General features: G+C 44.7%; 1 long non-coding RNA gene across 2 annotated transcripts in view; it reads right to left on the reverse strand.

Moving 5' to 3' along the window:
• LOC142576266 (uncharacterized) overlaps nucleotides 1-12,613 on the reverse strand; it is a 31,593-nt gene extending 18,980 nt beyond the window's left edge. For both annotated transcript variants that reach the window (XR_012826816.1, XR_012826815.1), the window contains exon 1: nucleotides 12,394-12,613. This is a non-coding gene — a long non-coding RNA (uncharacterized LOC142576266). The remainder of the gene's footprint in view (nucleotides 1-12,393) is intronic.
• Between the last annotated feature and the right edge of the window lie 3,877 nt (nucleotides 12,614-16,490).

Raw genomic sequence — 16,490 nt, forward strand, 5'->3', positions numbered from 1 at the left:
GATTCTGTGAAGGTGTCACGAATGCCTGGGATTCTATCAAATTTATAAAACCGGGGATCATTTTTTCATGAGAAACATCTAATTTCTTGTGTTATACTAGGCTAAAATAATAAGGCATACTAATGTGAGAGCGAATACTTTAAAGAACAGAATAAATTATTCCTCAAAATTAAAAAAAAGATAGACGAAACGCGTTAGCCACCGACATTTCGCCCTGTTAATAAAATAAAATCAAGGACAATCATAATAAAGCAATAGAAATATGCATACATGTGTGTTTGATTCATAAATTCTTTATAGCGGCTAATTTAGGCTTTTTAACAACAATAAAGCTAAGAAATACCCTATAGACACAGAAATGTAATACTGAAGGTGAAGTTTGCGTCTCCGCAGCTCGGGCTAGTTGTACTAAATACACGTAGCAGTCGACAGTTGGCACAGGCTTTCCGGCGTGACGGCGTCTGTTCGACGCGAGGCCACGCCGGCTGCACACACACTCCACAGAGCACGTAAACTTTCTAACGTCTGCACCCTTTGGCTGGAGTGGCCCATAGAGTCGACCACAAAATCGCTTACCCTGTAGACGCCTGTGCTATGAGCTCGTTTTCTGTACCCTTCAATTTACCCTACGTTGCAAACAAAGTCCTCTTCAACTATTTATGTAACAATTTCATGGAAAAAGGCACTAGGTAGAAATTTTTCCTCGTAAAGTAAAGCGGTGTGCGGAGGACACATTACGTCAACCGTGTAATATTATTTACGTGAAACGACAAAACATGGTGCCTATTTACATTTTTCAGGAAACAAAAGTTTTCCTAAAGTGCGTTTTATGGAAATCGAATCGATTTATTTCTCGTTTTTGTGATCATTATTCATACAGAACGTTATTCTCGGTCGGAGTCAGCAAGTGAGGTTAGCACATAACATGTCAGCCAACATTTGTGGTCAGGAGCGTGATGGAATTCATCTTCGTGGCTCGGCTACTAGCCACTAATGCGCTGCGCTTTAAAAAGGCCCAGTTGCTACACCAAGCCTCGAATTCCAGTGTTCCCGCTATCTCCAAAATGAATGGACGTATTTAGGGGCTAGGAAAAATCGTTTACCGACGCTGGCGGCCACAAATAGCTGCTGGCATGGTATGTGCTAGCCTCATTTCCTGACTCTTACCGGGAATAAGGATGTGTGTCTATAAAGACCATAAAAGTGAGAAATAAATTGATGAAATTTCCATAAGTTTGACTGCAGCTAACCAAGGAACAAAATCAGTACTGCGTGCAATGTGGCCTCATAACTTTCGAGTTCATATGACATCGTCCAAACACATAAAGTACAATAAAATGCAGCACAGCAGAAAAGAGTCGCAATTTCTGCTACTTTCCAGAAAGTAAACACTTGACCGAAGATAACGGATAATTTTCTGTGTGTGCTTTGTTGAGAACTCGCGCACATTTCTTTTCCTCGCATAGCCACAGCAAAGCCAACGTATTCCGAAAGGGCGAGCATGAACATTAGTCATTTACAAAGCACACTGGCTAGCCCTTAGGTTTTTTATATAAAAAAAAACTAAAGCTAAATTTAAGACTCACATTCCTCAATGTCTGAAAAAGCGCAACGTACGCTGAAATGCTGAAACGCGTAGTTGATAAATTTTGTCGCTGTCTGCCTCAATTTGCGGAAATTGTAGTCTTGCTTTATGTCATCAACACGCGGAAAGTGTCGGGTAAAAGAATACGTCGCGCACTTTTTTGTAATATACTTGAAAAGGGAACCACTCTCTTCTTAATACTGGCGAAAGAAGAGACGGAGCAGTGCAGACATGCGTTGACTCAAAGGGCATTCACCTGCAATATGGCACGGGGCATCAAAGCAGTACCGAAGACAGCGCGCCAGGCATGACCCATTAAAAGAAAAAAAAAACGACGCCGTGTATGAAAAGAAATGAACTCTTAAATTGTAATGCGTAGTTTTTTGTGTAGCTACAATAAATTAGACCAGTTATATTGTTGCATTGGGCAAGACGCGGACAAAACCATTGTCTGTGTTTTGTCGAGTTTTGCCGGGATGCCGCTGAAACCTGTAACTCCACCTGAATGTTACGTTTGGCAAGAGACAGAACGAGAAGAAAGGCGGTAAACCGAGGGGCCCGGCCTTTATTCATCATATCATGAGAAGCCAACAGATGAAGACACCAAGGAAACCGCGCCGCGATAGCTCAATTGGTTAGAGCATCGCACGCGTAATGCGAAGGCGTGCTCTGTGGTTCCCCATGCGCGGTAAAATGTTTTTTCACGCACCTTCATTGACATTATATTTATCATTTCTTTATATCAATTAGTATATACAAATAATTTACCCTATGCATTTCTTGCTGTCTGTGTTGGCAACTCGTGATCAGACACAGAGAAAAGAGACCATTTACACTGTATTTACACTGGAGCCAGAAACACAGGCAGAAACCCGCCCGCGCCAAGAACTACGACACTTCATCGTCTTTTTCGCGGCGGTTCGTCTCTTGAGCCTCTGCTGATGATGTCGTAATAATATACTAGTTTCGATTGGGTTTATAGGGTGCAGATCAAGGAGTACAGAAAATCTGCGTTTTTTCTTTTAACACAGTTTTCTCATAAATCATTCACAGAAAGTTTCTGTCGCTTTTCTTTAATTGTGAAGCTCCTATTTTCCGTGCAGCGAGACATAGGTGCCTGGTTGGTCGATGCTGTCATTTAGTTTCGTCGCATTAACGCAAAGACTGACTCTAGTTGATGGAGAGTATTGCACAAAAAAGAAATATAATGACACCCACTATCCGAATTAGTTTGTGTGAAACTTCATACATTGCTTACGGACGCTGACGGACTCTGATGATAACAGTGCTTTATGATGTTGTTCAACGTTTTATGAAATAATGATAGTCACATTATTTGGGAGGGAGCACGTGTGCCTACCTACGCATTACAAAGAAATTATAAACCGATATGTCCAAATAGAAATAGAGCCATTTTCCTGGCACTTGTTCTGATCTTTGGCCGCCATATAGGATTAGCAAGGCTACGGCAGTCATGTAATTTTACAGCAATATTTTTCCCATTTTAGTAAGTACTGCGGTATGAAATAATTCTATTGGGTAAATTTGCTTCGAAAAATTATTCGGTGAATATGAATACAGAGATGTCTTAACAAGTTGATAATTTTTTTTCATATTTGCCACGTGTGTCAGTGTTCCTCTTGAACATAAAAGAAGAAAAAAAGAAATGCTAATAATATAGTATAGTTAATATATCAGCTCTTCGGTGTAGCAGGTGTCAAGAAAGGCCATACGGATTCCAACCTTTCTACTTTGCTGCGTCAGGCTGCTGAAAAATATTTTCCTACCTGACATTTTTAAAAGAGCATAAAACATATCCCGCTCTTCATCGTAGATGTCAAATTGCTGCTACCAAGAAAGGTCATTGTTACTGTGATCATTAGCTATCACACGAAAGACGAACAGTACATTTTTGTGATCTATGGGAAGTTCTGTGAACGTATCACCGACGTCTACGATTTCAAGAGATTTATAAACGCGCTTGATGATTTATTCATGAAAAACAGTCCATTTCCTGAGCTATACAAGGCTAAAATCAAGCAAAAGCGAATGCCTTAAATACAGGAAGATTGATTCCTCAAAATCCTAAAAACTATAGAAAACGTGTTAGGCCCTGACATGTCGCCCTGCTCAAATAATAAAAACAGGGACAATGATGATAAAGCAATCGACATATGCATGCGTGTTTGTTTGGTTCTTAATCTTTTATGGTGGCTAATTTAATTTTTAACAAGTTTATAGCAAAAAGATACCAACAAACTGAACTATAACCTTGAAAGTAAAATTTTCTTACCCGTAACGAAGGCTAGGTGCACTAAAAACGTGTAGCAGTCCACTAGAAGGAAGGCGTGACAGCCCTACCATCGTCACGATGTCTGTGCGATGCGCGACCACGCTGGGTGCACCGAGGCGCCACAGAGCGCGTAAATATGCTACCGCCTTCAGCCGTTGGAGTTGATTTAATGAGGGTCTTTCAATGAACTAATGGTTGCTGAGGTTCAGCCTCAGCGCATGAAGCGACGAATTCGTTCGCTACCACGCAGCAAGCTATTCATTAAAGATCATACAGCCCAGCGAGAAAAAAGAAACTCTACAAAGTATCGAAACAAACAAAAAAGAATTGTGTCTCGAAAGAAAGCATCAAAGTCGGAAGGGTCCTACCGTTTCATGGTCTGCAATCGCAGCTGCCTGATGAACTAGGGGTGGCAACGGAGGCTGCGGCCGGAGTGGAGCAGCAGTGGCGAGGTTAGAAACCATGGAAGAAAATTCCTGGTCGCCCCCAAGCAAATACCCGTGCCCTGTGATGCAGCAGGAAGTACGGTTGTGAACTTGGGAACACGAGCATGTGGCCTTGGCACGGCAAAGGTCCAGACGCCCGAAGCCAAATCCAAAGGCTTTACCTCTGCACCCGATGGACGGGCTTCTTTCTCCCTCGTCGATCGGCATCTTGCTGCGTACCATGAGGAAAATGCTGACGACGCCTCTGGAAAGTCACCGTGGTCGAGTAGATAGCAAGAAGCACGGGCCTGACGCCCGACGACTTATGACTTAACTCCGGCGCCTGACGCATTAGCGAACTACTTCCTCCGCGCTGGCTTGTTGTTCCACGTCTCCCAAGATAATTTTTTCTTTATCCTCGCTTCTTTTGCACTGCCCTGTAGGCAACTCATCGACTAAACGCTTCATGTTTCCAATTCACGCCACGTGCCACCTTCGTTGCCGTCGTCAAATTATTTCTTCGGCGCGGTTAGGCCACCGCTGCACAGTCTCGTCGTCTTATTCGCATGCTGACCCACTCTGATTACGGTGCTCGAGAACTTGTCAAATCACAGTCGACCATAATATCTCTTACTCTATGGACGCCTGTGCTATGAGCGCGTTTTATATACTGCGCCTACAAGCAGCGCTTAAGATGCTGCGCAGACGCACAGGGCATGAGGGGCAAAATTCTGTTAATCGTGAGCACCTTCTCATCGTATCACTCGCGTGTCGTCTGCTCTATTTCTCGTCCACAGTAACCTTGAGGAGCAGGATCGGAAAAAGTTCAAGCGCCATTCCATATACTGTGAAGGTGGATCACCAGCGAAGCTGCTTATCGCACGGCACAGAGGTTACCCAGAATACTGAACAAAGGTACGAACGTATATATTGTGCTAATCTGTTGTTATCGTGGCAATTTAGTCAGGCGCACACATTCCTGTATCACCTCTGTTATGAAATGATTCCCTAATGTAAGACAATGAATGGCTCATGCCACGTTAAGCAATGTCTTATGCCCCTATAAGTGCGGCCACCCGATTACGACGACCGGAGAGAAGTGAAATTCTACGCTGGTATGATGAGCGGCTACGGAGCCAGCTGGGGAAAACGGCTACGTTGCAGCCATGGATTTTGATACAATAATTGCTAGAGGGAACGCTGGCGCTAGTGTCTACGGGTGCTGCAGTGGGAGTGATTGACCTAGCATGGGATATATGGGAAGTATATGAATTTGCCTAAACTTCGTCCTTCTGGCTTGAAATGGCTTCGTGAACTCGTCATTTCAAAAATGTACTGTGTAATACATAGTTGTGTAAACATATAATTGCCCGATAGCAGGATTCGAACACAGGTCGTCTAGCACGGAAACTTGATATTGAATCTATTACACCAGGGCTGCATGCACCGACAAGCGATGGGAAATGCCCTGATGAATTTATCTCGAGCATTCCAGTGCCTTAAGACGCTTGGCGCATTTCGATTTGGCCACATCGACAATGCCACATAGACAGTCGTTGCAAGAGCAACGATTGCGCGTGTTTCCAGCCTCTTCAGCACTTCGAATAGTGTAGATTGCTCTGAAATTTACGACAATGCAGGCATATGAAGCGCAATAGACAAAGCCACAAGAATGTTTCAATCAACAAACACGAAGATCAGACAAATCCATGTACTTCCCATGATTCACATGGTCGGTCAGTGAATGCAGCCTAAGAGTTGGCTCTATTTTATTGTAATACACGATAGGGCTCTAGCCATTGCTAGTTATGATAGTTTTTTGCACAATGGAGCCTGCTGTGCAAGAAGACTATGAACGCACGAGCAGTGGCACTAGTGCGTTTGTGCGGTTGACGTCGAGAAGCTTTCAAGCGAAGCTTGCATTGGGTCAATAGTGGCGTTTTTGCGGTCGCGCAAAAAAAAAACCCACTTGCTCCCAAAGCAGAGAAGCTGCGGGAAAGGGCGGGTTGATGAGTTGATAGCTGCGCCTGCGCCGGAGCGTGAGTCATTAGCAATGAATACCAGCTACATAGGCGTGCCATAGAGAAATAAATATAACAAGAGAGGACACTTGGCGAAAAGTGGCAACAGGAAATACGTCACGCTATAGTATTAACGCCGACCGTGTGCTGCCGCGAGCATCGTAAAAATAAAAGATTATGAAATAAGATTAACAGAAATTGTTTCATTTTTCTATTCTTTCCTGGCAAAAGTAAGAATGTCTGCGTATAAATTAAATTAAACTTTCCGGCTTACTTCCTTTGCCTAGCAACAGACGAATTGGCGAATGACAAGCCAGATGCATGCGCCATTCGTCAGACACACCGCCGAAGCAAGAGAGACCGGCCGCGCATCTGAGCGTTGGCCTATTCGGTCACCCGTCTGCCTGCTTTTCTATTTTTGGATTTAGCCTGGTTTGGAGGGCTCCCGGCGAATTCTTGCGTTTCTTCTGAACTTCGCCATGGAACCATTTCACCACTGCACTACGGCAAGGTGACAAACTGTTCGACAGTCTGCGACGCATTTCAAGCAATTAGGCTTACGGCATGGCACCTATAGGCTAGACTTGTGATGCAGTTAAGGAAAAACAGTGCGGCGGTCGTGGCGCACTTAATTTGAATTAATGAATGGTATTGGGAGATGTTTGCGACGTGTTCTGTGAGCCCCAATATTATATTAACGTACTTCGATAGTTTTTGGGCATGGTGGGCCCCTAGTGTACTTTGACGCAGTTTCGCGTGTACTGAATCTTACTGCGACTTGTTTTGGCGCCTTTTCTGACCCCCAACGTTATTGTAACTTATTTCGTTACTTTTTGGGGTACTTTTCAAGCCCAGTGGCAGCGCCTGGCCTTGTGAACGAAGTTAGCGAAAAGCAGCTCAGTTGACGCAGTTTTTTTTCGTGTTATGAATCTTACTGAGACAAGTTGGTGACGCTCTCTCTGACCCCCATCATGATTGTAACTATATTAAAGCATTTTGGGATAAATTTGATGTGCGCTCTCCGCACCTGTCGTGAAGCAGGGAAAAGTAGCTATGCCATGGTGACAAAATTAGGCGTGTACTAAATGTTACTACGACAAGTTTGTGACAATTTTTATGGCCCCTCAACAACTTAAACCTTCTTTCGGTACTCACGTCTGTCGAAAACGCAACGCGCGATTGCCGAGATTGATAACACGGAAGTTTGTTGCTTGCGCCGGCAGAACGCGCAAAAGATAACGCCAAGGAGCTCAAATGCCAGGAACTTGTGTAACTCGTAAATTCTGTTGTAGCGGGTGGCAAAGTGACGGAGACGATCCAGGAGCACGTACCGCACTGGTTTATTTCAGTGACAGCGAACTATATATATAGGCTGCTTGCCTATGACGTAACATAAAAAGAACGAATCATGTTTGACACGTGTGGCACAGCACTTCATGTCAAATTCTGTCTTCAGAACGAGTGAAGACAGGCTTTGCACCCACGCATTTGTCTTGAGTACGAGTAGAAGGAATTCTGCGAGCGTTCAGCAAGGTGTTGTTGACAGCCTGTATTGTGGCCACCTCCTTGTATTCGTAGCGTACTATAGCATCGGTTGTAGCCAAGTTCTGGAAACGCGCAGTAGCCCGTGAATTCGTGCTCTTAAAGTGCAGGAAAGAAGGCCCGGGAAGAGGGGAACGCTTGGAAATGGAATGTTTTCGTGTTATGTATGATATTGTTTCGGATGAGTTGGTTATTTTCTACGCCGTGTATGTAAAAGCGAACTGTTTTGTTTGCAATACCACCCATTCACCACTTTTGCACGCTTCGTCTCTACACGCATTACTCTTGCATGTTAATACCAAAATGACACGTGCTTGTAATTTAATTTTTTCAGCCGGCATCATCTGCTGGAGTTTCCTACGGGAACTGCTGCTGCTTACCTAGTGCCACAACGCTGGATGAATGCACAAAGAGCCCGTAACGAGCATTTTTATAGGATAAAATAAACATTTCCTCATTTCACAAGGCGTCTTGCATATTTATGAAATTGCACATGACGCATATGCGATGGACACTTGCAAATATCGTTCGCCATTAAGTTTACGTAAACGATTATGCACGAATACCACGCGCGGTCGAGCTGGAGAAGCAAAAGAAAAAAAAAACAGCGCAGCCGGCGTCATGCGTACCAGCTAGCATTTAAAACGCGTGCGCACAGAACCGAAACCGGAAGTGCGGTTCAGGTAATAACGCTGGCGCCTTGGTGCGCTGCAGTCAATTGGGCCGCTGGGCTCTCTGGGAGTGTCCGCTCTAGTTGTATTTGTTGGTCTATGGGAGTGCGCTCAAGCCACGTGCGCACCTATTCAGAACCGTTCTGCTTCCACCGGGGAGGGAAAGGGTAGGAAAGCGTTTGGAGGGCGCTTCGCCGGCTTCGTTTCTATTATGTGATAGCAGTGGGTTTCTAATTTGTTAAGCCACCGCTTTCATAATCAAGTTTTATTCCTTGGACAACATGACTACAAACATGCGCATGTGTTTGTGTTACGTAAGAAAAAATAACTTTTGTGCCCTGTAGCATTAAATGCACGTAACGCAAACAGGGCCCTGAAGTTACAGAGGATTATATAATTGTGGCAGAGAAAGCAAATAGCAATGTTTTTGCATTAAAAACAACAAACTGTTAATTTTTAGTGTGTAAACATTCTTTGGCCAGTACCCCAGCAAGAACTGTTCGTCCCACAAGAAGTTTAATGCCTTGTATCAGCTGAAGAACGCGTACTACTTAATGTCAGGACGTTTAATTTTATAATAGAGTAAACGGAGATGAGTGGTAGCATTATAAGCACTAAGGAACACTTGAAGCGAAAGGTTATATTGATAAGAGATAATACTCACAGGGATACATAGATATATTTTTTTGAGCCCCTGAATTTAACAAAAACAACCTAAACAAAAGTGAGGGAAACCCGCACCGCCAAGGTGTAGCATGTTTTAGCCAATCGAAAGTAAATGCATAGGGGCATAAAACTTCAAGTGCAATTTGATAAAAAAAGCCAATTACAAGAAAAACGAGGTAAGCGGACAGGAAAATCATAGCACAGCAAGAGCAGGAATTATGTATTAGTGCATGAGGAAAAGTCTTCATTGGCACGGCAGGTGTCGTCTCAATATTCTGTCCAGGGCTTTATTATGGCATGCAGAGAAAAAAAATAGGAAGGAGATAGCGAGAGATAATGAAGGAAAGAAGAGAACAGAAGAAAAAACCGGACGGCAGGTGAGGTCAGGAACAGAGAAGTCCCAGGCACATCCATCAGTGTGCCGGTCAGCACGAGCAGATCCCTGAATCAGCATGACTAGAACCTCCAATAATAGGTTTGAAAACTGTACCAAAGCCGTTTAGGAGAAAGCAGCTGAAAACGGGAGACACCCAATACTGACAAAAGACGCATAGTGGGAAAAGATGCGCTGGCGCCGAAGGATACTGACAAGATACGTACAGAATAAAAAAAAATGACAGGGCTGTGTAGGGAGGTCAATGATTCCGTCCATAGTGCCCTCGGTGACAAAGCTCCGCCTTAGTTGGCATAACCAAGGACACTATAGAGCGAAAGGCGAGGAGTAAGGTGGGAGTAGTAGGAAAAGGAAAAAAAATAAACGGAAAAGAAAAAGAAGAATAGAAGGAAAAGACTGTTAGGGCTATACAAAAAAGCATAGCAGTGGGCGAAATGAAATTTGGAGGTGTGCCAACATGAAATTTGGGCGTTGCAAACCTGAATTTGGCGGTGTGCCAACTTAAATTTGGGGGTGGGCCAACTTCATAGTAGGGGGGGCCCAATTGAAATTTGGAGGTGGGCCAACAGAAATTTGGGGGCATGCGGCGCATACTACACAACTGTAGTGGAGTGCCTGGGTACGTTTTTAGTGGGAAAAGGGCAATGGGGTGAATGCGAGCAACGGGGAGAAATGACAAATTAGTACTAGGCATTCCTGTCTCTACAGGACTCACTGTAGTTCAAAGAGGTATCAGGTGTTTTATGGACGAAAAAACATTAATGTGAAAAAATTAAGCTTCCTTTTTTCGATCACAAACTGCACCTCAAATTACGCGCAGCAAAACTGTTCTTGCTTCAGAAAGCGTAGGCAGCAGTGAGCTTCGTGCAAAATATTACATTTGATTTACAAGAGGTTGCCTCAGGATAAACTAGAAAAATAGAAAAATCGACTACAAAACTGACATGAACGCACTCACTTGTTAAAATGAAGCGCAATTCAAATTATTTACAATTAACTAGCTCAAGACATCGAGAATGTACTATTTCAAACCCGTTTCACTATCATTCATATAAGCGGTAAAAGAGTTAAAGGTAATTATATTACAAAATTTGAAATAACATCTGCTCAAACTAATGCGTGATATGTTGGTAGCGTATTGGTTAGCCTGCTCAGCTCTCAAATGCACAATGTCGCTGTTACGTGGGCTCTAATCTTAGTGGCAATGGTTGTAAAGATAGCTTTCTGTACTCTCTGGTGAAGCTCAGAATTAAGCGGTGACCTCACGACAGCGGTCATAGTCAGCGTAACAGAATAAGCGTTAGAAGCACAGCCAACCAAGTTTTTAGCACTTCACTGCTTCCACAGTAAAACAACACAGCGACCAGTGTTCCTGATTTGACGTGTTCAACCAGTGCGTTTATCACTGATAACACAAAGTTTGATATGCAACAAGCGCTCGCGCGTACGCATACCTGTCTTTATCGCAATTATGAAAATATCGACCTATAAATGCGCGTGTAAGTGACAATTTTCAACCATCTGTCTCCGTTTCCCTGAGCATATAAGCCATTTAGACAAAACGGGAATGTGGAAGCTTTTGCTGCAGTTGCATATAAACGTAGTCCATTAATATAATGGGACTATGCTGCGGATAACCTTGACCAATGCGCAAGTAAAAGTTATCGCTGCTTTAGAATCATCCAATGTAGTTCGCGCTTTTATTTTATAGCGAGGAGGACTGGCATGCGACTTGGAATAAATCATCAGAAACAACTTGTAAATGCGAAATGCAACCCTGCATTCGACGGAAAGCTGAACAAGGTTCTAGGCACAATGTATTTTGCACTATAGATTACATGTCTACCACGTTTCCCACAGTTTCTGCTCTGTTAAAGAATGAATCTGCGAACTGTACCGTTGCCAACGTTGTACAGACAGAAATGACTGGCGTTCAAGTTGGAATACAGCACACTGCTATTTTGTGCTTTTGGTGCATGTAGGCATTCAGGCAACAAATTCGAGCAAAATGATATTTGTTATAAGGCACTAGGTATAGTTTTATAGCCGGCTTGCTAAAAACAATATCTTGCCGGCCACCAACGTTATGATTTCAAACCACAATATAAAACATTTTTTTAGATTATAATCTCTTACAACTTCATTTCACATGAGCTGTGGTGTATACTGCATTGCTTCACTATACTGAAAATTCCATTACTGCATCGACAAGAGGCTTCTGGAAGAACGACGCATGAGTAAAACAACAGGCAATATCTAATTTACACTCTAGTGATTTAACAGGTTCGTTAGTGGGTCCTGAGTGCGTATCCATTTTTGTGCTTGAAAGTTGGATGTCTATCTATTTTTGCTATATGTTAAAGTGTGAGCGACAGAGAGGTGCTAAGTAACAAAAACACAAAGAAGTTAAAGCGCGCCTTGCCTCGGGCCCGGACCGGACGTCAGAACTCGCTTTACGTGCAGCGCTCGTCAAGGAGGAGGAAGTTAGCTCCCGGCAGCGCAGCGCGTGCATCGCGATATAAAAATAAAGAAAAGTTTAAGGTCAAACGCTACCGGAGCTAATGCGATGGAGACCCAGCTCCGACAGCGTTGGGTTTTATACCGTTTTTTTTTTTCATTTTACATCGCGCTGCACGCACTGCATGGCCAGGAGCTGACTACCTCCTCCTTGACGGGCTCTGCAAGCGCAGCGAGTTGCGTCCAGAGGCCCGCGCCCGAAGCAAGGGGCGTACAATGTCATTTACTGTATTGCTTCGAAGTAGAGTTCAAGCAAGTATAGTAAGGCGTCATGCTTACAACACGGACGTAGGCACAGGGCGCAGCTAGGTAAAATGACAAGCGCAGTTGGTTCCGGTGATCAGTAGGTGATCCAGGTGTCCATACCACATAATAATGTTTCGTCCTGCTGTGAAGCCGATGAGTGGGCACAAGTGAGTTCCCTTGTGTGATCGCTCAGACTACATCATCGCGAGTACCTAAAGTACTTTGAGCGACTGCATCTAAAGCCGAAATTATATTCAGAGGAGATACAGTATGCCGCTGTCGATAAAAACAACAAAAAACGTGATGAATAACAACCGGTGTGGAGCGAGCAGTTGCATGTGAATGTCACCACAGAAAGGGCCAAGTTCATATCCCGGTCATCAGGGAAAATGTACATCGACAGCATGTCGACTAGCGTGTAATTGGTGCTCCTTTAAGGTCGTTGCGTGATTTTTTTGTCTCCAGCACGAGTGAGTAATGTAAGCGATGGCACTGCAGAGAAAGGGGTGAACTAAGTACGCGAAAGATAGTCGAGGATCGCGATACTCCACATCAACAAAATGTTCAAAGAAAGCCCGCGACTTCATTTTCTCAGTTGGCCAGAAAGACTTGAGTGCTAGCGTACTGTTGGGCGTATTTGGTAACCACAGCGATAAACACGCACTTTGCGGAAATAAACAGAGGAAAACGGCCGAGCGAGTACAAGAAAACAGTAATGACAGCACTAGTATGGTATATCAAGAGTATAAAGACAATTAACTAAGATGGATGACAGCTCTCGCAGAGTTCATGTGTGGGTAAGTAACGACACACAAAATAGTGTATAATGGAAATGCGCGGCCATAACTGTGTGACACGCTATGGTGGCCGGCCGCCAGGACATCCTGGAGTTGCGCGATGAGAGTTTACATTGGTTGATTGAGAATAACAATGAGCAGATCAGAGACGTCCGATGGAGATTTCTACGTTACAAGGTCAAATCATGAAAGAAAGTAAGGTTGCGAATAGGCGCATCAGAAGATCGAGTACTAAGGCCCTTGTTGATCTTGTGCAGGATGGCGTCAGCGTTTTATTCAGCGTTTATTTCTGAGAAAATGAGTTCGAGTTATGTTTATTTGCATCACAATGGCGGGCGTACTCAGGGAAAAAGTGAAAGCACTTCATTAGAGTCTGCCTGAGTAGTCTATGTAGATTACTTACGACAATCACAGCGAGAATACAAAATTATATTAAAGAATATAATTCGAAAACAAGTTCACTTGTTAATACGGTGTCCTGAAAAGAAAACGCATCCACAGTATAGCTGTGGAGGATCGAAATAATGAACAGGCTAGGAAAACAAACGCAGTTTTCTAGGTCTGTCGAAAAATAGATAGACCATTCGCGTCTTCACAACAGGATAAGATTGCTCCTGGAAGCAGAAACTCTAGTGGGCATGTTGGCCAGTTGGCTTTCGCAGTGATGAAATTCCGCAAAGGACATGATCACACCACGGCGACACGCGACTGTACGCCAACAAAGAAATACATTTTCTTAAAGCGAAGCTTGCCTTGCCTCTTCTTTCGACTTTTCCACAGCTGCTCGCTGCTGTCTGCATGCCACGTAGCGGGGAGGAGGGGAGGGTTCAGAGTTTGCCTATACATGGAAGGAGCGTGGCAGAGAGCGAAGAAGACGCGAGAAACTCGTTAGGACATTTCCATTGCGGCGCATGTGCACAATGCTCCCTTGAACTCCCAGGGCATCGTCACATCAGTCTCCTGACAGCTGTAATTATCGGTGACCTCCCGCCAAAGCATTGCAGAAAGTGTAGGGCTTACCGTTCCATTAGTGTGCGAGTCCTGAAGACAGGTAAATAGAATGGCAAATAGGGGGCAAGAAGATAAGGCAGAGAATGGGTAGAGCCGGTGCAATTCCGGAACGATTGAATAACAGCCTTGCCTTTCTTCGCTCGCGGTTCGCAAACAGGGGAGAAGGTCGGGACAGGCAAAAGTGTACGTTAAGGAAAGGAAGCGGCGAACACAGTCGGCGATCGTCGAAAATCTGATCAGCGCGTGAAGCGCGTCCGCTTTTATACAGCAGTCGTCGAATGTTCCAGACTAAATGGTGGGACCCGCCGTGCCTTCCAGAAAGTTGTACACCATTCGCGTCACGCCATCAAATCAGATAACACAAGATTTGGCGACAACAGAGAGCGGATAGAAACATCGATAACTATCCAGAAACTTCGGATACCTGCAGGCGCGTCCGGCGCTGTGCGATAACATTTGTTAGGCGGCGAAACTTGGTCGCCCGATAAAGATAAGTACACGTGTCGACGGTACTGTAAAAAGAGGATTCATGTAGAAAGAGAATTCGTTTTTCTCGACAACCACTGTACAAATTTCACGAGGCTTGTTGCGTTTAAAAAGAAAACGTAAAATCTAGAGTTTGTTGGCTGAGAATTTTTTAGAGCGCAGCTCTTTGGCGTCCGTTCCTGGGTTTCGCGTCGTCGTCGGCGTCGTCGTCGGCGTCGTCGTCGGCCTCGTAACCAGCTCCGCCCCCCTTTCATCCCCCCAGCGCTAGCAGCGACCGACTGATACCGCTGGATGCCGCTGACGCCGCTAGAGAGTCAAGATAACGTGACTGCATAGAACACCGTCGCCGCCATGCAGAAAGAGGAGGAAAGGGTCCCCCCCCCCCTGTTCTTGTGTGGCGGATAGCTGGGGTTGACTCACTATCGCCGTCAGCGGCATCAGTCAGTCGCTGCTATCTCTTCCCTCCTCCCTTTATCGTGTTGTCCGCTTGCTGCGCGCGCTTCTGCCCCCATCGTTTGCCGCTGGGTGTACACGCCGCCCCCCTCCGCTTCCGTTTACTGCTGGTTGCTCTCGACGGCGGCGATGAGCCTCCGCTTCGGCGGCGCGAACTGCAGGGTCTTCTCGGCGGCGGCGCTTAGCCTCTGCTTCCCCCACGGCTGTGACAACCTCGCGAGGCACTTGTATAGATCTCGTCTTTGAGAATCAAGCATTGGTGTACCAAGTCGAACATATATCAGTCTATTTCTCCGACCACAAAGCTTCCTTCATGACTGTCAAGAACTGTTAGTGGAGTCTTTGTTAAAGGAATACGTGTGAAAAATAAAAAAAAAATTATGTGATAGCGCATACATGTGTTGCTCGATTTCTTTGCCTCAATTTATCCAAAAGGTGAAACAGCTTATTTGCTGCGCTCAAATTTCGCATTAGGAAGTAACGTAATCGTCGGTAATTTTTTTTTATTTAGCCGGACATTTTTTAAAATTAAAAAGTAACAAAAGTCGCAAATTGTCAGAAACCAAAACAATCAGGTTTACAACTCTGTCTTGCGACAATGAATAATGATATTACAGTTCTGTGTATTGCATCTAGCAGTAGATATAAGCGGCCAAAATTTATATGTTACACATGAATCTAAAAAAATATAGCAATATGGAAATACAGTTTTTGCAGAACCTTTGTACACAAGATAGCGAATTAATGTCAGCTATAAATTGACATACATAATTTGTCCGCTTTGAATGATCTAATGGATGCTGTTTACCATTTAAGGCTCTGCTTCTTCTAGTAGACTTAAGATAATTAACCGCATCCTAAAATTTGTCTGTAGCCTCTAGTATGGCACACTTGGTCATGGGGAAGATGTCTTGCTGAGCATGTACCAGAAGAAGAAGAAGAAGAAACTTTAGTAAAGAATAGTCCGGCAGTTCTTGATGTGGTGGCCTCAGTTGACGGCTCGAAGTTCTTGGACTCGAGCGGCATCTTTGGCTTGCCGGACGGCCCAGAGCTGGTCTGCCAGCGCTGAACTTCTGATAGCCGCCTCCCAGCGGCGGCGACGCCTACGGAAAAGGTCCCCGGCGGCTCCCGCATCCGGGGCGGCGTCGGGAAGAACGGAGCTCGAGCCTTCTCCTACTCTGGCAACAGCCGCGATTCTGGACGCGTCGCCAACGGAGCTGCTTTGATTACCGTTGTTGCCGGCACACTCCCAGAGCATGTGTCGCAGCGTTGCTCTGTGTCCGCATGTTTTACACGCGTCTGTTGGATACAAACTCGGATAGCAGTGGTGTAAGATAGCGGGGCTAGGGCAGGTGTGTGTCTGGAGCAAGCGTAATGTTACGG

The sequence above is a fragment of the Dermacentor variabilis genome, chromosome 3 (genome assembly GCF_050947875.1).
Source record: "Dermacentor variabilis isolate Ectoservices chromosome 3, ASM5094787v1, whole genome shotgun sequence".
In the NCBI taxonomy this organism is placed as follows: domain Eukaryota; kingdom Metazoa; phylum Arthropoda; class Arachnida; order Ixodida; family Ixodidae; genus Dermacentor; species Dermacentor variabilis.